This window comes from Balaenoptera borealis (genome assembly GCF_965194805.1).
Source record: "Balaenoptera borealis genome assembly, chromosome: 7".
NCBI classification, from domain to species: Eukaryota; Metazoa; Chordata; class Mammalia; order Artiodactyla; family Balaenopteridae; genus Balaenoptera; species Balaenoptera borealis.
This window is the reverse complement of record NC_138864.1, coordinates 55,798,087-55,819,858: the sequence shown is the minus strand read 5'-3', so window position 1 is coordinate 55,819,858 and position 21,772 is coordinate 55,798,087. Positions and strand designations below refer to the sequence as shown.

General features: G+C 36.2%; 2 long non-coding RNA genes across 2 annotated transcripts in view; one reads left to right on the top strand and one right to left on the bottom strand.

The window, feature by feature from the left end:
* The window catches only part of LOC309631856, a 916,236-nt gene that overhangs the window by 221,331 nt on the left and 673,133 nt on the right, over positions 1–21,772 (bottom strand). The window lies entirely within an intron of this gene.
* The window catches only part of LOC309631769, a 551,953-nt gene that overhangs the window by 448,085 nt on the left and 82,096 nt on the right, over positions 1–21,772 (top strand). Inside the window, exon 11 of the long non-coding RNA XR_014246515.1 lies at positions 293–374. This is a non-coding gene — a long non-coding RNA (uncharacterized lncRNA). The remainder of the gene's footprint in view (positions 1–292; positions 375–21,772) is intronic.

The following is a 21,772-nucleotide window of genomic DNA, read 5'->3' as shown; positions in this document are numbered from 1 at the left end:
ACTTTGTGGCTTCTCTTTGATACATCGGAATCTCTAGCATCACTACTCTGGCACTTTGGGGTCACTATTACCTAAGGTAAGGGTGACTTGCCCACAAGCACTCCTGTGCCTCCACAGTGGATCTGATGACCAAGAACACTACCAAGTGAACCACGGGCAGGACATGCCGGACAAAGGGATGATTCACGTCCTGGGGGGGATGGCATATGATTTTATAATGCTACTTAGAAGAGCACGCAATTGAAAACTTATGAATTGTTGATTTCCGGAATTTTCCATTTAATGTTTTCAGAGCTCGGTTGACTGTGGCACTGAAACCATGGAAAGCGAAACCACGGTTAAGGGGGGACTGCTGTACTCCGTCAGCTGTAAAGGTAAGGAAGTGTTTTCTCTCATCGTTCTATAGAATTGTTGTGTTCTGAGTGAGGCCCTAAAAAAAAGGCTTAGGCCGAGCTCTCTGTCATGAAGTTCGTGGGCTTGTCTGAGAAGCAAGAAGAAACAAGAATTGCCAGACAGTACGACAACAACTAATACAGAAAAATCTAACACTTGTGTGGAAACATATAGGAAGCAGGACTGACAGAAGACTTCGCAGGTGAAATACCACTTGAGTTGAATCTTTAAACAGAATTTTTTTTAATTAAAAATTTGTTTTTAGAGAAAATTCACAGAACACAGAAAAGCATACAGGAAAGAAAATATCCCTCACATATTGGTAGTTTTGTTTTGTCCTTTGACACGTGAAAATGAAAAATAAAAGTCTCTTCCTCCTTACCGCTGGGGTTTGGCTAACTTTTTCTGTCAAGACCAGATAGTAAATATTTTAGGCTTTGTGGGCCAGACAGACCCTGTCACAGTCACTCAACAATGCCAATGCAGCACAAAAGCAGCCACAGACAATACACAAATGAATAAGAGTGTGGCTGTGGCCCAGTTCATTTTTATTTACAAAAACAGACAGCCAGCTGGATTTGGCTGTAGTCTGTCAACTCCTGCCTTACCCCAAACCCCAGAGATTTGTAATAAAAAATGTGGTACATGTCCAATTTTTTTTTCTATTTTCTACTTTAAAACTTAAAGGATGCTTAAGAATTTTTCAGAATAATGGGTCAAGGGAGGAACAGTACACTCAAGACAGATCGAAAGTCACGTGCAAAGTTACAGTCATAGAAAGAATGAAAACTAAAAAAGAAAAGCAAAAGGGAATTCCCGGGCAGTCCAGTGGTTAGGACTCCGTGTTTCCACTCTAGGGGGCACAGGTTTGATCCCTGGTTGGGGAACTAAGATCCCACAAGCTGCACGCTGTGGCCAAAAAAGAAAAAAGAAAAAAAAAAAAGGAAAACAACCCCCGAAAAAACAAACTAACCAAACAATTCACAGACTATTCGGAGAACAGAACTAATCATAGTTGATATTGTTAGACCTGGTGTTTCACAAGCTAAATCACACAGCTCCTGTGTAATAATAAAATTAATGACAATTTACTGGAGGGGGAAAAGGATGAAAAGAAATGACTAGAGATGTCTCAATTTTAACTTTCACCCTCACTGTGCTTTTTGAGTCTAAGTTACCTGTGGCAGGAAGAAGTGTTCATACTTCCAGTTATTTCTCAGCGTTCAGATGTGAATAAAATGATCGTAAAGACTTTAACATCCTCATTTTCCCTCGGCTCCAAGGACATTTCTAAAGATCTTCTCTGATTCTGCCATAGGCTTTATTTTTTTAACATCTTTATTGGAGTATAATTGCTTTACAATGGTGTGTTAGTTTCTGCTTTATAACAAAGTGAATCAGCTCTACATATACATATATCCCCATATAGACTTTTAACTCCATCATATTTACTCCTGAATCTTAACATCCATTAGCTTCTCTGACACATGGGGGTTTTTTGTTTGTTTGTTTTACACTTGAGATGATCTGGAACCTTCTGAGCGACTTCTGTTGCCCTGCATATCTGCTAAGACTTTCTTTCCAACCACCCCTAAGTTTCTCTTCTGCTACCAGTATGGCAGATTACATAAACAAAGCCAAGTAATGATATACAACCCTTAAGAAGAAAATTTCTCAGTAGGAAAATGAAACCAAAAAGCTGAGTGTTCACAGGACCTTTTAGAACTGCTCTTATGTCTATGGGCAAAGGTGTGTCTTATCTCTTGATAAGAATTTATCTTAAGAATTTATCTTTATGTGATCTTAGCAATTCAGGCATCAGAAACATAGGTTTGAGTTCTTACTTTGTAGTTGAACAAATCACTACAGTTCTCTGTACCGCATCTGTAAAATGGATATTTAACTACTTCATGGGGTTGTGGTATCAAAAAACAACTTGGGTGAAAGCTTGGACTGATATCCAGCAGGTCATAGGTGCTTAATCACTATTAAGCTCTTTCATCTCCCTTAATTAATATGTAGTCTATTTGCATGTTGAAATATGGCTTCACATACCAAAACATGGAATACCAGTTTTTATCCACAAGCATAGAATTATTTGATGTGAAAGTAACTTAAATAGTTTGGGTTTTTAAAAGTTAAAATAGCATTTAAATCATCTTGAGAAAGAAAGAAGAAAGGGGTAGGGGAATGAAGGAGAAATTAAAATAACATTTCTACCCTAGCTTCTTTTGATTTTCATCTTAAGCCTTAGCATGCCCATAATTTTTAGTAATAGATTATTTATTCCTCACCCAAATTTGTCCTCGTTCTTGTTTGTCTCTCTTTCATTCTGCCTTTAACTCATGTTACTTGTATTTTATGTTCATCTGTAAGCTCCTGAAAGTCCTTTCTGGAACACAGTGGGGTATAAATAAAATAAAATATATGTTAGAGACGGCAACTTCAGAAGGAGAGCCCATGGAAAGCAATAATTCTTAACAAAGCCTAAAACAGTCTAGTCCCAGCCCTTAATCTCGGGCCTACTAGGCAACAAAACCAAGAGTTTGACTTTTCTTGAACCTGTTTTACTAATTTAAAAAGTTAAAATAGCTGACATTTATCAAGTTCTTAGTATGTGCTGAATATTAGTCTAAGAACTTTTACCTGTGTTTATATGTTTAATTTTCCCCATAGTTCTAAGAGGCAGGTGCTATTTATTATCCACAGTGTAAAACTGAGGAAATTGGTGGCAAAGAAATTGAGTTTTTTAAGGTCACATACCTGCTAAATGGCAGTGACTTATAGAGGATTTTATAAAGGACTTAGAAATCCTTTTACAATTCCTTTCTTTATTTGGTTTTAGTCTCATAGAGATTTATAAACTGTATAAAAGACCATTCTCTTATAAATCAATTTACTGCCCTTAAAGTTGTTATTTCTTGGTCCTTTCTTCAATATATGTTCAAAAATTTCAGTACAAATATTTCATGGCTAGGAAAGAGAAAGAGGAGTGAAAATAGCCTACCCTTTTAAACGGTCAAATCAATTTAACAAAGTATCCACAGAGACATCACTATATCAGACATGTGCCAGGTCCTGAGGCTGCACAGCATTGGGTTATTTGGCTTCATGGTGTCTGGTCCAGTGGGGAATCCCCATGTGAAACACGAAGTGATAATATTGTATGAGAGAGAAGATGATGGTAACACGTGGTGCTCTGAGAGCATAGCTGTGGGTACGGTTCCCAGATGGGTCACTTAGGGAAGGCTTCCCCCAGAAAAATTTCTCAGTTGAGGTCTTTTGAGAGATGAGATGAAAGGAGAAGTGGTGGTGTTCAGGATGTGGTGTATCAGTCAGCTCGAGCTGCTGACTGAGAGGCTCAAGCAACAGAAATTGGCCTCTCACAGTTCTGGAGGCAGGGAAGCCCAAGATCAAGGTGCCAACCAATTTAGTTTCAAGTGAGGGCTTTCTCCCTGGTTTGTAGATGGCTGCCTTCTTACTGTGTCCCCACGTCGGGTGTGGGAGTGCAGGCAAAGAGAGAGAGAAGGAGAAAGGGGGGCGGGAAGCACTCTGCTGTCTCCTCTTATAAGGACCCCACTGCTATCAGATAAGAGTCCCACTCTGATGACTTCATTTAACCTTAATTACCTCCTAAAAGCCCTGTCTCCACATACAGTCACATTGGAGGTTGAGGCTTCCATATGACTTTGGGGCAGGGCAGGGCAGGGCCAGGCGAGGAGGCAGACACAAACATTCAGTCCATAACATACAAGTAGGGAGAGAAAGGAAGGTAGGGTTTGAGTATGGACAGTGTTTCAGGAAGGCAGGTGTAGAACTGAGATCTGGTTGCTTTCAAGGATCTGAATATAATTTAATAATCCGGGTGTCTGAATACTAGAGATGGGGATGGTACCAAGGTAAGCTGGTGCCCTTTATTCAACGAGCAATAGCAATGAGAAACCACTGAAAGACTTTCACCCCAGAAGAAATATGATGGGACTGAATTCCTGAGAGACCCTTGCTGCAGGAACAAGAATAGATTGAAGAGGGGCAAGGTCGAAGGCAGACGATAGAGGAGCTTGTAGTTTTAGGGTAGTGACAGTGAGTGCAGAAAGATGTGAACAGGCTAAAGAGAGATGTTTAGGGAGTCAAAATGGCAGGATTTAGAGGTAAACTAAACACTGTGGAAGAGGGAGGGAGAGGTGCCAAAGCTGGCACCCAAGTTGTTGGCTTGGGCTTCCCCAGCACTGGGCCCTGGAGGACACAGAAGCTGCAAGCAGAGGCCAAGAGAGAATTGTCACCGTGTCCTAGGCAGGGCAGTGAGAAAACTCTCCCCTAGTTGCTAACTGCCCCAGGTAGAGCTGGGGTCTCTGACCGCCAGAGCTTTCTGTCATTGAGCCTGCCTTTTATAGCCACCTCTAAGCCTTAAAGTTTAAAGGTCAGTAACACCTCATTGGTGTTTGTTTATCAGCTTTTACCAATTTCCACATAGGCTTGTGTTCTGAGTTTTTCCTTTTATCTTTGGTTTATTTTCTCAAGGTACATGGGGACTCCAGAGCTATGAGAAACAGACCTCTGTGACAGTGTCGGCGTATATTGATTGGCTGAGCAATCTTGAAGCCAAGAGATCTTAGGTTTCTTTTCTGAAATATATCTAGATGAAGAAAAAGCAGTTAAACATTGTACTAACACTAATAATGGTTAATGTTTTGAGCATTATCAGATGCCAAGTACTGGGCTAAGACATATGAATATATAGAACATTGAATCCTGACAACCACCCTCCGAGGTTGGTGCTAGTATTATTTTTCCTTATAGGTAAAGACACTGAGGTTTTGGGTTTAAATGCCTTGCTGGTAAATCACCTAGCCCAGAGGTCAAACAGATAGATTGGCTCGTGATACTCCTTTCCTGAGTTGTGTACTATTTTGCCTTTTCAGTTTTCTCCATGATGGTTTAACAATAGAGATGCAATTTTAAACATTTTGTCTATTAAATTGTTAGCATTTGCACTGTGATTTAAAATAACTTTCTTATTATTATAATAAGGAGGCTTATTGCAAGGTACAACTTGGTAAATATAAAGAAAATAAAAATAATCCATAATCCTACCACCTGGTGATAACCATTATTATAATTTTGATGTATTTCATGCCAGTATTTTTCAGTACATATTTTTAATAGTTGAGATCAGTGCTTATACATTTTAATCCTGCTTTTTCCATTTAAATTATAAATATAATGCTGTCTCCATGCTATTAGACATGATTTACAAATATTATTTTCAGTGGCTGCAAAATATTTCATCATATGGGCGTATTGTAATTGATGTAACCATTCAAGCATTTTTGAACATTTAGTTTCTTCCCATTTTTCACTACTATAAATAATACATTTGGTATTTCAAGTTATTTCCTTTAAAAATATCACCAAAAATGTAATTATTGCTTTAAAAAGTGTGAGCATGTTATCAAGGCTCTTAATACTTTCAAAAAACAATGAAACAATAGCAGGAAATGAGGACCTAGCGTCATCACATTCTTACCAGCACTGTTAATTATCACTTTTACATCTTTATTAATAATTTAAATCTTTTTAATAATTTTAATTTCTATTTATTTGGCTACAAACAACATTTAACATTGTTATACACCTTGGGGTTGTTTATATCTTTAAAGTTTTTTCCTTTTCTTGTCCCTTATCCGTTCACCTATTAATTAGTTTAACACACATTTCTTGAGCAATTATTACATACCAGGCCCTATGTGAAACTATAAAGTATAGCAGTAAACAAGATGGGAATGTCTTTGCTAACAGTCTAAGGAAAGGGCATGATGTAAATGGGTTAAAAAATTAGAAAAACATCTGATGGTAAAGGGCTGTGCCTTCTACTTATTTAAAAGGGGTAATATGATGAAGCAAAAGAGCCAAGTTCTTAAGGTTTTTGGTATCAGGAACACTTTACAGTCTTTAAAAAATTATTGAGGACCCCAAAGTGGGTTATATCTATCAACAGTTACTGTATTAGAAATAAAAACTAAAAAAATTATAAAACACAAGAACTCTTAAGGACGCATTCCATTAGTAGCTATCAGAGAGATGTAATCACCCATCATGTAGCTTCTGGAAAACTCCACTGTACACTCATAAGGGAATGAGAATGAAAAGACAAAGAATGACTTAGTATTATTATGAAAACCGTTTTGACCTCATAGGCCCCTTGCAAGATCTGGAGGACCCTTGTAATCCCCTGACCATACTTCGAGAACCACTCTGATGGAAAATAACTTGATGCTTTGAATTGGGTGGTTATAGGAGGTCTCTCTGAGGATATGAGATTTAACTGAAGATCCAAGAGATGAGAAAGAACAATAGTGTGAATGGCAAAGGAAGAGCATTCAGTTTGTGAAAATTCATCAACACATGTATATATATGTATATACCATCATCCCTCAATAATGAATGATTTTTTTTAATTATGTGAAAAGTAAAGAAATCAAACCCAGTTAAAATTTCAGTTTTGTTTTTCTAATGCTGCAACTGAAAATTTCAAAGTTGGTATTCCCATAAGCAGAATCTCCATTTTGGCAAGAAGAGACAAATGGAAATTAGTTAAAAACGGTAATACAAAAAAATTTAGGTTCTGAGTCCAGTTGATTTTGAAATAAAGAGGAAAAAAATATGATAGATTGTAACCAATGGAACTTGTTACCACAGGGTATCTTAAATTTCATCTCTTTTTCCTCTCCTGTTTGCTTCCCCTCACTTCCCTCAGAAAGTCCTAATTTTAGCTGTCAGCCAAAAAAAAAAAAAAAAAAATGCTACACAGCTTTAGCAAATCAAATACTTTTTATTGGAGACAGTCTCTGGGGAGAATGGAGCTAAGTAAAAGATTAGATGAAATTTAATTTTTAATCCAGAAATGTATCCTTAACAGGAGTCCTTTAAATAGCAGACATCATTTTTTTATTATGAATGTGGGTGTCACCTCCAGGAAGAGCTTTGTAATTCCTTTAGGAAGATAAAGCCTCCTTCTTCACACCTGACCCACAGGGCATTTGCTGAGTTAAAAGAGTTGAGAAAGATACAAGTTTTTATATCCTGTAGGGCCAGAGGGGCTGCAGAGAGGAAAGAAGAGCACAAATTATCTGGCTTTTCTTTCTTTTTAATTTTGATTAAAACAGTTTAATATGTAGATGGAAGTAGAGAATTTCTTTCCAGACATATTGGTGTACCTTCACTGAGTGGTTCAGAGCCTCTAAAACAAGAAGAAAAGATGACCAATTCTAAGGTTGAAAAGGCCAGTATTATAAAACAGGTTTATGGCTTGTTTATTTAGGTAAGAATTAGAAATGCATCTAAAACAGAATAAAGTTTATCACATTCTTTAGTTGCAGTAGGGAGAATAAATACCTTCATGATTAGAATCAATAATATGGTTCTGAACCAAACTGAACATTCTCTACATGAAGATATACTTGCAGTTAAAAGAATGTACCATTGTCTTGCTCTGCTTATACAATGACAATTCACAGTAATGTAGGGATAAGTGAAGAGTCAAGTGCTGTATCAAGGTACAACATGATTCTCCACATCTCTTTTCAAATGCCTTTCTAAACATTCTGGCTTGTGTGGCAGGCTAGAAGCAGCAGACCTACCAGGGCTCAGTCTTGCCCTCTGTCCCTTGGGTCTCTGTGAACCTTAGAGAGTGTGCTTTTGCTCATAGCATATCAAAGGGAAGGATCAAGCCCTTGGTATCACTGTGAAATGTAATTTGCAGACGGCTTGGTGTATTAGTATGCGACAGTGTGAAGTTCAACAATTTGAGCCTTCTATGAGGAACGCTCTCAATGAGATTCCAAGCCCTCACTCACACACAGATGTTTTCAGCTGTTAGAGATTTATTTTGCTTATCCTCTCCACTTGTCAATCATTTGGGAATGGACTCTCAGTCATTAGGATTCTAATACAAATAGCATGGCTAAAATTAGAGCTCCTGAATGTGTGCCTTTCTATGACTCTAGAGAATAAAATGAATCTGGGAGCATTAGGAGGGAGGATAGAGACCTCCTTACTGATTAGATAGTCTCCATCTAATCATTTATGGTCTCTGCTTCTAGAAACTAGAATAGTTTGGTCACTTATTTATTCTTCCTCTAATTCTGCCACTTGGCTGGAAATCCAAGTCACTCTTAATTTGTCTTATTTTAGAAACATATAATCTGGCTAATTTGTTCTTTAAGAATTAAATCCCAAGTCAAACATCTCCCTTTAAGCCTAGGTCCACGTTATGTTCAAATATCAAGATGAGTTGGGGGTGGGGAAGGAAATCTATGAGATACCTGGATGATTTATCTCAGAGGGCACAATATCTAAGCAGGTGGAAACACTGCATGAATCAGAAGCACTAATCTGTGTGCTAATGGACCATTTATTTGCATTCCATTTTCCTTGGGAAAAAAAGTCCTGTGTCAATCTTTCTAAATGTGAGTGTAATATGCATATCTGTTGATATTTAAAGAAAAGAGCTGCATATGTACAGGTACTCATAACCCTAAGCCGCATAGTTGGTTTCTGTTTCAAAATAGAAAGCTATCAGCTAAAAGACTCACATGAGGTATTTCCAAACACCCATTTGATAAAGTGATTAACACCCTACAGATATGTATTCAAGGCTTTTAATAAACTCATGGATTTTGCTAAACATTAAATGACAAGAGGAATACCAAAGTTCAAACTGTATAAAATTCAGAGTTGCGTTATTTCAAGGGAATAAGTGGGCAAGCCTGCCCCTATAGCCGGTCCAGAGTTGTAGGGGTCCAACTGCGTGAATCAACGCTGTTCTGGTCTCAGCTATAATTTTGTGCCATTAACCTGGTGGCAATTGTCTAATCTGGCTTAAATATCAATGAGAACATTCTGGCTTCTGTGGCTGCCTGGGCTTTCCAGGATTCAAGCATCATTCCAAGAATCTCCCCGTTGGCTGGTGCCCGATTCATTTGTATGATTAGGGAGACTGGGCAGAAAAAAAAATATTGGAGTACAAGGGTCTCCTTTTTCCTGCCATTTCCCAAGATTGAGTTGCCTGCTTTATCCAAGAATGCAAGCTGGGCAGAGAATGAAATTCAGTCACCAATTGCATAATATCCTAAATTGCATGGTCACAGAATTTTACTCTATTATTATTACGGATATTGTTTTACCAGCTTTTAAAGTCTTTGGGCATCAAACTTGTACTCAAAAGTATATTCGCACCTTCATGTTGATTTTTTTGTAGGCCAAGAACCACTAAATACCCAGTTTTAGAAAAATAGCTAAAGTGTTTGTTTGCATGGGTTACTTCAACCCTATAAGGTAGGTAGACTAGTTATTCCTATTTTAAAGGTTAGAAAACTGAGGCACAGAGAGGTAACTAAATTGATAGGATCATTGTATTAGTTTCCTAGGGCTGCTGTACCAAAATACCACAAGCTTAGTGGCTTAAGACAACAGAAATGTATTGTCTCATAGTTCTGGAGGCTGAAAGTCGGAAATCAAGGTGTCAGGAGGGCCATGCTTCATCCTTCATCCACCTGTAAGAGAATTCTTCCTTGTCGCTTCCTAGCTCCCAGGGTTCCTTGGTTTGTAGATGCATCACTCCAATCCTTCTTTCAACCCAACATTATCACATAACCTTCTCCCTGTGTGTCTCTGTGTCTTCACATGGCTGTCTTCTTATAGGAACAATAGTCATATTGGATTAGGAGCCCAGCCTACTCCACTATGACCTCATCTTAACTAACTATATCTGCAGTGACCATATTTCCAAATTAGGTCATATTTTGTGGAACTGAGGGTTAGGACTTCAACATATCTTTGGGCGGGGGGGATGCAATTCAATCCATACGAGTCACATAACTAGAAAGTAGTATAGCAAGGATTAGAATGCCTCCACTCAACAATAATGCTGCCTAAAATTTTGGGATATGGTGGGGGTTAGGTATGGCAGGATGTTAAATCATAGCACATGCAGTATCTAAAAGATTTTGGATGGTGCTTTTCTCAATTGAAAGACAACTTTTGAACACCCTTCCCTTGCCTTTACCTCTGCTGGAAGTGAATACTTTATTGTTGGTTCAGTACTTTAGGTCAGTTTTGTAACATTCTAGTGTATTCCTTTTTATACCTTTGAGAATAGGAAGGGACAATAACGTGGAAATTACATAAGAGAAATGAAAAAGCCATACAAATTAATGCATATAATGATAATAATGATCCTCCAGACATTTACTAATGCATAATTCTGTTTTCTTACTTTAATGATAAAAACTAATCTTTATCTAGCATTTACTGTACGCAAGTATTTTACTAAATTCTCTAAAAGTCTTGGACCATTTGGTCATCAAAATAATCTCATGAGGCAGGGAATATTATTGCCATCATTCTGCAGATATAGACTGAGAGTTAGAGAAACCAGTTGACTTGCCCAAGATCATAAAACTGATTTCTAGGCAACCTCCAGAGCCCACACTCTTAAACATCCTGATCCTTGCCTCTCTATTCTCAAGGTTAGAAAACATTGGTGACAGTGTTAATCAGCATACCCTAAACAGTTTTAAAAAGAAAAAAAGACCCTGTAATCCAATAACCCAGCATTTCATTGGGGCTGAAGTGAAATCTCATTTCATCAAGATTATAAAGATATTCCTCTGACTCACCGTAGCAAAGTTACTCCCAATAGAGAAGAAATTCTATATGCTGTCTTGTCTAAGCTCTGTCCAATCACAAAAGAGTGATGTATCCTAGGTGTTTGAAGGTTTTCTTTTATACAGACCCTTAAAGGTCTAATAAAATAATTAATAAGAACTTATTATGAACCATATGCAGTCATACTACAGGCATGTGTGATATGGAAGGATAGTGAGGTTAGATTTAACTCCCTCCCCAGAACATTGATATAGCTCTTAGTCATGGGTAGGTAATTCAGGTAACATTTATCCTGGTCTTAGTCTTCTCCCTTTTCTTGTTGAGCTGTCTTTCTCTGTATCAAAATGTGGCCTTCTCCCAATACTCTAATTGATCATTTTCTTCTGAATCATTACTAAAATACTAACTGCAACAAATCTTCATACTCCCTGCAGCTTGTCCACTAAATTCCACTAATGAAATGTATGGACATTCTGCCTTTAATTATAAGCTCATCTCTAACTAGTGATCTTTCTTACCTATTTACATCATTGCTGCTATTGCAACTGCGTTGATATTATACATTCTCCTTTTGCCCTCTGTGCATTAAAGTGTGCTCCAAAGATGCTCTTCTTTTTGGTCACTACCATTGAAAGAAAAACTCTAATTTGGCCACATATCCACCTTGGCCAAATCCTACTTTTCTAAATGTCTTAGTCTGCAAATTCACACCAGTTTATATGTAATGAAATATAAAAATTGTATATAAAAATTTGTATAAAATTATTTCCATTGGTTCTTTGGTCAATGTTTGCTTAACTCAAATTGAACAGTCCAAAAACCCATTATATAGTAGCCCCATTTATAAACTTAATTAATTTAATTAGTTAAATATTATAAACTCTATTGAACATTTTAAGTACAGTAAATATTTGACAAGACAAAACTTAAGCAAATCTTCCTCTTCTAAATATAGGCTAAATTTACAAATAAAAATTTCAGGTTGTCTTGAACATTCTGATACTATTTGTATGCTTAATAAAATTCTCTTATACCTTTTTGTTTCAAGTGGATAAGACTTTTAGAATGTCTTCAAATTAGAACTACCCAGATTCTTTTTACTTTAATACGAAGATGTCAGACTATATTCCGTTATCTTTATACTTGTTTATTTATCTTCCCTGTATGGAAGTTCATTTAATTAAGGAAACAGATTTGCCATAGAACTTGGAGAAGGTTAGTAATGGTTACTCATCAGTGAGAGATTTAAGACTGAAACATGGGATCAAGGATTAAGTTTAGGACGCTTTTATCTGAGTCACATGAATGCAGTGAACTGTTTTAAAAGGTCATTGTGCCAACAGGAAACTCCAAGTCTATACCATACAGCTGGAATTGAGTTTAATATTCTTTGACTCTTGAATTTTTATACCATTCATAATTCATTCCTCTCTCCCTCCCTCCTTCCTTCCCACCCTCCCTTCCTTCCTTCATAATCTCTTTTAATTTTAGCACCTGATATCTGTTAACAGAATTCTATACTTCCATTCAGTTTGCTGATAATTTCCTACAGTGCTTATTTGGATTATGCAAATTTCTTCCCTGCCTGATTGGAGTCCGTATTCTGATCATGCTATTTTTGTCTCATATAGCTCTTGGCCACAACTCTGTGTTCATCCTTTTTTATTTTTAACATCTTTATTGAGATATAATTTACATATCATAGAATTCACACATTTAAAGTGAACAATTCAATGATTTTTAGTATGTTCACAGAAATGTACAGCCATCGCCACACTTTTTGAATGCTTTCATCATCTCAAAAAAGAAACCCTGTACCTTTCAACTATCACCACACACCAAATCTCCATACTCCAGCCCCCTCCCATCCCTAAGCAACCACTAATCTACTTTATGTCTCTATTGGTTTCCCTATTCTGGACTTTCATATGAATGGAGTCATGTAGTGTCTTTTGTGACTGACTTGGTTGGCAAGAATGCAGCATAACCAGCCTGGGGCAGGAAACTTTGCTTACAGAGAGGGCTGGACTTGATTTAGAGTGAAAGGCAAAATATCATTACTTTTCAGCTAAAAGTGGTGTTATGGGATGGAAATGGAGAGGGGAAAACCCCATAGCTCTGCTTGACCAAGATTACATTCCTAGTTGGGGTGAGTGGTTGACTAGTCAGAAAACTTAACAGGGACGTCCTAGAAATAAGAGAGCCCTAGATAACCTGAGATAAGCTCTCCACATTTTCCTGGATCTCTAGGATATTGTCAGTGTATGGCAAAAAATGCAAGCAAAGGAGGACTTGAGCTGCAATTTTTAAAGTATTTCCCAGTCCACACAAATCACTCAGCACAGGACAGAAGCATTATGGTCTTGAGATGTTTGGGTACAGCTCTGCCCACATCAGTGACTAACCACTAAATTATGTTGACACAGTGATGACTACTGGGAAGTCAGGCTATAAGAACACATAGAAACACTAAAAAGGCATAAGCAGATGAACGATATGGGAGAGAGACATTCTACAGTTTAAAGTTCAGGCACATTACTAAAAATAACCAACACCCCATCCAAAAAAAAAAAAAAAAGAAACCTCAGAGTAACTACTATATATTTTCTAAAATGTCTACTTTTCAACCCAAAATTGCTAGACACGAAAAGAAATAAGATATAATCTATACCTGGGGGTGGGAGTGGGGAGTCAATAGAAATTGACCTTGAGAGGGCCCAGATTCTGGAATTATCAGCAATATACTATATACTTCAAGGCAGCTATTATGAATATGTTCAAAGAATAAAAGAAAAATACAATAGCAATAAATCTATGAATGGGGATTATCAATAAGTAGAAACTACAAAAAAGAACCATATACTCCCTATAACGAGACAGAGGCTGCAGGAGCTGGCAGTATATTCATAGCCCAGTAGGAAAAAAAAAGGAAGAGGAGAAGGTGATGGAATCTGTGAGTTGGATTATGTCATTATCATGCTTAAAGTCCTTCAGCAGGTTTCCTTTGACCTTGGACTAAAAATCCAAAAAGAAAACATTTTTTTAGAGAAAAAAATTTTAAAGAACCATATAAAAATTCAAGAGCTGAAAAATATAATAACTGTAATAAAAAATTCACTAGATGAGTTTCATAGCAGACTTGAGATGGTAGAAGAAAGAACAAGTGACCTTGAAGATAAATCAATAGGAATCATCCAATCTAAAGAAACAAGAAAAATAAACAGAGTTTCAGAGATCTTTGGGACATTATCAAGCATTCCAACATACATATAACAAAAGTCCAAGAAAGAGAAAAGAAAAAAAGTTCTGAAAATATATTTGAAGAAATAATGGCTGAGAACTCCCCAATTAACTTAAAAAAAAAAAAATTAATCTACAGATCCCAGAAGCCCAGTGAGTCTCAAGAAGGATAAATAAAGACCTAAACACAGACATATCATTTCAAACTTTTGAAAGAAAAGAGAAAATGCTGAAAGCAGCAAGACAAAAATAGTGCATCACTATAGGAAACAATGCAATCAACAGGTGACTTTTCATTGGAAACAATGGAAGTCAGAAGATAGTTAGATAGCATATTCAAAATACTGAAAGAAAACACAGTGCCAACAAAGAATTCTATTGTAAAATTATCCTTCAGAAATGAAAGTGAAATAAAGGCATCCCCAGATAGAAAAATCTGAGAGAATTTATTGATAATTGATCTTCCGTTTGAGAAAAGACCTTCAGATGGAGAGGAAATGATCTTTCCTACAAGGAAGACCTTCAGGCTGAAGGGAAATGACACCAGATGGCAACTCAGAAGAGCACCAGAAATGGTAAATATGTGGATCAATATTTTTTAAGTGTAAGGCTATGTTCTTCAGCTTATAACATGTACAAATGTAATATATTTGACAATAGTAACACAAAGGTGAGAAGAAATAGTGGAACTATATTGGAATAAATTTACTAAATTTACTTAACTAAGTATATTTACTAAGTATAATTATTGGAACTAACCTTAAATAGATTGTGCTAAGATAAAGTCATATATGTTAATGCCTAGGATAGCCACACACACACACACACACACACACATACAAATAACACAAAAATTAGAGTTAAAAAATTCACAAAGGAAATAAAATGGTTCAATAAAAATATTTGGTTAACATAAGGGAGTAAAGAAGGAACAGAAAAACAAAAAGATATAAGATATTTAGAAAACAATAGTAAAATTGCAGGTATAAATCCAGCCACATCAAATAAGTATATTCAATTTGAATGGGCTAAATACTTCAATCAAAAGGCAGAGATTGTAGACTGGATTAAAAAGAGATATCCAACTATATGCTGTTTATAAAAGACATTTTAGTAGATTCAAAAATACTAATAGGTTGAAAGTAAAAGAATGAAAAGAGTTATACCATGCAAAGAGTAACCATACAAGAACAGAAGTAGCTATAATGTTATGAAAGTAGACTTTAAGACAAATAATATGACTAGAGTCAAAGAGGGACATTTCACAATGATAAACAGTTAATAATCTCAGAAAGATATAAAAATTATAAATGTATATGTACCTAACAACAGACCCCCAAAGTACATAAAGAAAAAATTTACAGAATTCAAAGGAGAACTAGAAAGTTCAACAACTGTAGTTGGAGATTTCAATACTCACCTCCAGTAATTTGAGAGAACAACTAGAGACAAAATCAGTGAAAATATAAAAGACTTAAATAACGCTGTCAAACAACTTGACCTTACTGCTGTGTATAGAACATTTCATGCAACAATAGACTACACCTTTTCAAGCACATATGGGACATTCTCTGGGATAGATAGACCATGTGCTATGCTGTAAAAAAAACCAAAAGTCTCAATAAATTTAAAATGGTTGAAACCATGCAAAGTATGCTTTCCAACCACAATGGAATTAAATTAGGAATCAATAACAGAAAGACACTTGGGAAATCCCAAAATAATTGAAAATTAAACAGAACACCCCTGAATAACTCATGGGTTAAAAGAGAAATCACAAGGGAAATTAGAAAATATCTTAAACTGGATGAAAATAAAAACACAAAATATCGAACTTTATGGGATTCATCATTGGTAGTGGCTAATGGCTCAGATGAATAGCCAGAGACCTAGAGAAAACACAGCTGAAGAACTGGTGACAGGAATGATGGGCACAATGTAAGGATATTTGTGTCACATGAGATTCTAGCTGCAGGGAGGAAGGTCATTAATCATATAATCAGGTAGATACGACTCACCCTATGATGTCAACTTCTTTTCCTTGCAAACTTCTTCTTACAAAGAGAGTTTATAAACAAATTAACCAGGTTGGATCAGTGGAGGTCATCATAAGCACATATTTATATATTCTTCTCCCCCTCTCTCAATTAGTCATTTGTCTTTAATTTTACTTATGGCGTCTTCTGACCTGTAAGAGATTCTGTGTTGCCAAATCATTGGTGTTTTCTTTTGAGGTTTCTTCCTTCGCATTTATGTATATGTAGCCTTCTCCACCCTCATAAAAATAATCAAATATTCACTTAATTTTCCTTCATGTTTTATTATGGCTTCATCAAAATATTACTTTATGCTTACCTTAAACTTTAAATATTGTGTTCAATGGTAATCTTGGGGAAAACACAGTTTATTATTACATGGACTCAAATAAGAATCCAATCTTTTACCCTGAAACTGTTATTTATGCATATTTTTAAAGTTTAAAATAGAACAACTTGTCATGTCTTCTAACATCAAAATCACAACTAGCTTGTAATTTACCACAACATATTAGGTCAGAATTTTTTTTATATTGCTCTTTCTTTACCTTTTCTTCATACACTTGTCATTATGCCAGATTAACCCCCCAATAGTGTTTCTTCTGTTTGATCTTTACTGCTCATCATTGCCGATTTAGATAAGTACAAATAGTTCACCGGGCTGAGGACTTTGTCTACACCTCATATGTTTTTAAATTATCATTTCAGACAATAATTTGCGAGTTGCACTCTTCTCTGAGCACAGTGCTTCCCCCACCTCCAATATTTTTTCTGGAAGGTTCCAGAACATTTATCTCATATTTCTTAAATCTCTGAAAAAAGCAAAAATCTTCCACAGGCACTTAACATCTTTTGGAATTTCTAACAGCTTGGAATTCATATTGATTCAATTTCATATCCAGGTGCTAGTAAGTATCTTCTTACAGTTATAGATTGTGTGAAAAAAATAGAGGTAAATGAGAATGTACTTTTTTTTTTTTACCACTTGAGATTATACCTCAAGGGACCAAGAAAAGAGAAAATATCTCCCAAAGTACCACTTAATTGTCATGCAAATGTCCACTTTCAGAAAGAAACTACAATTATATTATATATAATATATGATAAATATGCACCATATAGTCTACCATAAATTATAGTGATAATTATGAAACTGCAGGACTTTTCTTTGCCAGATTCACAAGATAAATATATTTAGCTAATACACTGTTATTCTTTGAAAAAAACTTAGCCTTATGAAAGAATGAAATAAAAGAAGAAACATGCACAAATATTGCCAGAATGTATATTTTCCTTTGTGGAAGGTTTCCCCTTACTCAGTTTTCAGAGAAGAAAGATATTTACTTCTTGTTTTGGAAAATAGCAATTGTCATGGTTCTCCTCCTCATGACCACAGACTTCCCTTTCTTGTAATCCCTCTACCATTAGAAAAACTTTAAGATCCTTTACTAGCCAACCAGAAAGTGTGGCAGTATCAGTACCACCCCTGATGCAGAGAAAGTCATTTAAAATTTAGTTTCTCAGCCCACATACAGTTAGGTTTAAATCACCTGATTTATGATAGAAGAATTGTCACTGTTTGTAAGACCCTTCTTTTCTCGTTTTCTTTAATACTCTTTCAAAACAAAATTTGAAGAGAGAATATAATTTTCATCAACTGTGAATAGTTTTCATTCTAAATTTATGATCTGTAAAGCAAGAACATTATCAGATAATTGCTGGAAAATATTTGGTTATTCCCAAATTCCTAACTGAATTTCTATAATTTTAAATTATGTTTTACTTTTTCCAAAAGTTAAAATCACGTTTTTGGTGTTAGCTGTACCCATTGAAAATTGAAGTCTTCCACTCATAACACCTTCAAGATTTGTCCTATTGGGAATGCTTTCTGAAAAATCAGACCAGTCACTGACATATTTCTATGATCTTTGATTGCTTGTCTGACAGTGTTTGCCAGTAAGGCTTTACTGTAGTCTTGGCTTAAACATGTATTTTCCTATCCTACCTATCTTGGGGGCACAGTGAGAGGATGCATATGGGAACAATGAAATTTGAATCAAAGTAATTACATTTTAAAGATTTGGGATCTTTATTACAATTACAAAAAGCCAATTATATAGTTTATTATTATGTTTCAAGTCTTTGACTTGTAATCCTATAGATTGCTGTACTGATTTATTCCACAGATTGCTTTAAAAAGGGCAGCATCAGTAATATTCATTTACAAATTACTGTGTCTTGTTGTCAGTATCTTCTAAAATATTATTCTCAGCATATGAGATTCATGAAGACAGCCAGATGGTAAATTTCCCTTTGGCAAAATACATTAAGACTCTTTCATTCTGTCATCCTTTTGCAAGTTCTTACTGTTATAAGCTCTTACTGTTAACAAATTGGGTGAAATAATGCTCTTAGGAACCTGATACTTTGAAGAGAGAGGATAAATTCTTTTCTCTTGGTATGGTTCAGTTATGTTCACAGCAGCCATATATCACTAAAATGTTAAAGGTCACATGAATACCAGTTTGTAGCGTATGCGCTCTTGATTTGTTCTACGCAGCTACAGTTACGCATTTAGCGGGCAAGTTAAATCACGCCCTTTTCTGTTAGGTCACTAATAGCATTCAGAGGGAGAAAGCCCCTCTGAGTATCACCATTAGAAATCATTTCACAGACAATGGAACCAGAGACCCAAATCATCTGGGAGCCAAAACTAAATAATGGGAGGACAGTATAGTCACCACGTGAAAAGTTTTAAGATATAAGCTGTGTAAACCTTAACAATCAAAAGGAACCTGAAAGCCCCTCATTTCTCTTTAGAAATGTACTTGGGAATCAATGTTTCCTTGTCACTTTCTTGATTTGGTGTTGGCTAATGATATAAAATGTTAAGAATGTACACACATATAAATTGATATCACTTACTCTATCTTGGGGCCAAGAAGCTTCCTCTGGTCACTCTCTAGACTTTGTTCAAGCTTCAACAAAGCCAAAACGGAAGGCTCAATGGCTTTCCAACAAAAGAAAACACTTCCAACAAAAGAACTCTCAACAATCTTTGTTAATATTTCTGTTTGATTCTAGATCGATTTCCTAAACATTAACAAGTGGCTGATTTACCAATATTAGGTTTGAAGAATCTTTACAAATAATCATTTATTAGTGAAAAATAGTTTCATAAGGATCCCTCATATTCAAGTAAGCCCCTCTGTCTCCCTTTTCATTTCCCATCAGTTGCCAGCTGCTATAAGAAGCTGGGGCAGAACTAAATGAACATCCCTCAAAATTCTAATATGAGTTTTGTACAGAAAGAACTACCGTTGTTATGACAATGAAGAGCAGTCAGCTGAAACTAAATAATTAATGGAAACAAGTAAATTAAAATGGCTTTCAGACAATCAGAGGGACTGCTTCCTTTGTGTTCTTATCAATCCTCCTAGGATGCAGCTATGGGTTCAGGGGCAGAACTGGGTGAAATCTGTACCAGACAGCAACTTTCAGTCACAGTCATGAGATGGAAGCTCCCCCAGACAGCACAATCAGCAAACACCCAGCAGTATCAGATGTTGACGAGGCTCTGTGGTCTGAATAAAATACAGTGAACCAGACAGCCTGAAAACTTGAATCTTATGGCCAGGGGACCTCAGGGACAGGTACACTGCCAAATGTGTAGCTCCAGGCCCTGTTGGGAAATTCCTCCTTGGGTCTAATCCTTCATTTTGTTTCTCTCCTCTTGTTATAATGTTTTTGGCATCTGTATTGTGCTTCTTGGTATGCAAAGTGCTCTCCCATGTGCTGTGTCTTCTAAGCCTCAGAAGAATCCTATGAGTTAGGTGTTTTGTTATCCCTAGAGGAGGAAGTGAAGCTCAGTCAAGTTTCCTGATGTGCTCAGTTTCAAACAGCCAGTGATTGATGGGCCTGGGACTTGAATATAGATTTTTGAATCTGCATCTTCTGCCATGTTGACCACATCACACCACCTATTACTTACATTGGTGGAGACACAAATAGATAAACCACCATTCTCCATATAATATCTGCATAGCATCAAGGAAACATTTGGCCAGATAAAAGGTGAAATGCTTTATACTATCTTGCTTTAGGAGACTTACTATGTATAATAGCTGATTTAAAATTTTGAGAGGTCCTGAAAGACAGGAACTGTATTTCATCTTGCTTTTTCCAGGATTTTCTTAATTTTTGGTCCATAGAACAATTTTTTCATTTAATATGCATCAACATTTCAAAGAGAAATGTTCCATAAAAGATATCTCATGTAGCACTACCAAGTGAAATACAGGTCTCTCAGTTAAATTTGAATTTCAGATTTAAAAAAAAATTTAAGGAGTTTAAATATGTCCCAAGTATTTTATGGGGCATACTTAAGCAGAACAGTTATTTGGCTTTTTATCTGAAGTTCAAATTTAATTGATGTCCTGTATTTTTATTTGCTAAATCTGACAACCCTAACTGTGGTCATTACTGGTTACTGTCTTTCCTTTTCCATAGGTACTCAATGAATAATAACATGTTAGAAGTTCTATAGCATACATTTTATTTATTCTGTTGTACCATATAATTATTAGATTAGTATTATGCAGTAATGAGAAAAGTAGATTAACCATAATATCAAAACCATAGAAAAAAATTAAAATATAAGTTGGAATTATAATGATGGCTTCTTTTACCACAAATGTCCTTTGAGCATTTTGAATCCTAGAATGGAGTCACAGAGCAGACACATAGCAAAATCAAGCAAGCCAGCTGGAAAATGGCAAAGTGTGTGACTTGGGGCTATGTGTCCGTAGCAGCGTCTTCACTGCCTGCTGATTATCTCCAGATGAATGACCTGCCAGCACCTAAATCCTGCAGCACTACTCTGCCAGTACATCGTTTAGAAATTGCTGCTGTCTTTGACTCAATTCTCTCCTTAAGCCCACCTATCTAATGGATTTCTAAGTTCCCATCAATCCTACCTCCAAAGTAACTTGTATCTCTCCCCTCGGTGTTCATGCCATCTACACTGCCTGCTTGCAGATCCGCCTTATCTTTTACCTACACCTCCAGTATCTCCTGATGGGCCTCCCTGCCTCCAATCTTCCCTCTCCATAGTTCCTCCTTTATACAACTATCAGAGTTGCCTTAAAAACCACAGTCTAAACATCTCTATTCTGCTCAAAAACATACAATGACGCCCACCACCCGTATTTGTTTGCTGATGTTTGCTAATGACCCACTGGCCAAAGCAAGTCAAGTGACGAACCACAAATTCAAGTGTTAGAAAAATAGGCTCCTCTAATGGAAGGAGCTGCAAAAGCACATTGCAATATATGCAATATATATTGAGAACATAGAGATAGAAAGAATCTATGGCCATTTGTGCTATCTACCATATCTTGACCCTTGTCTAAAAGATAAAACTGGGACTTTATCTT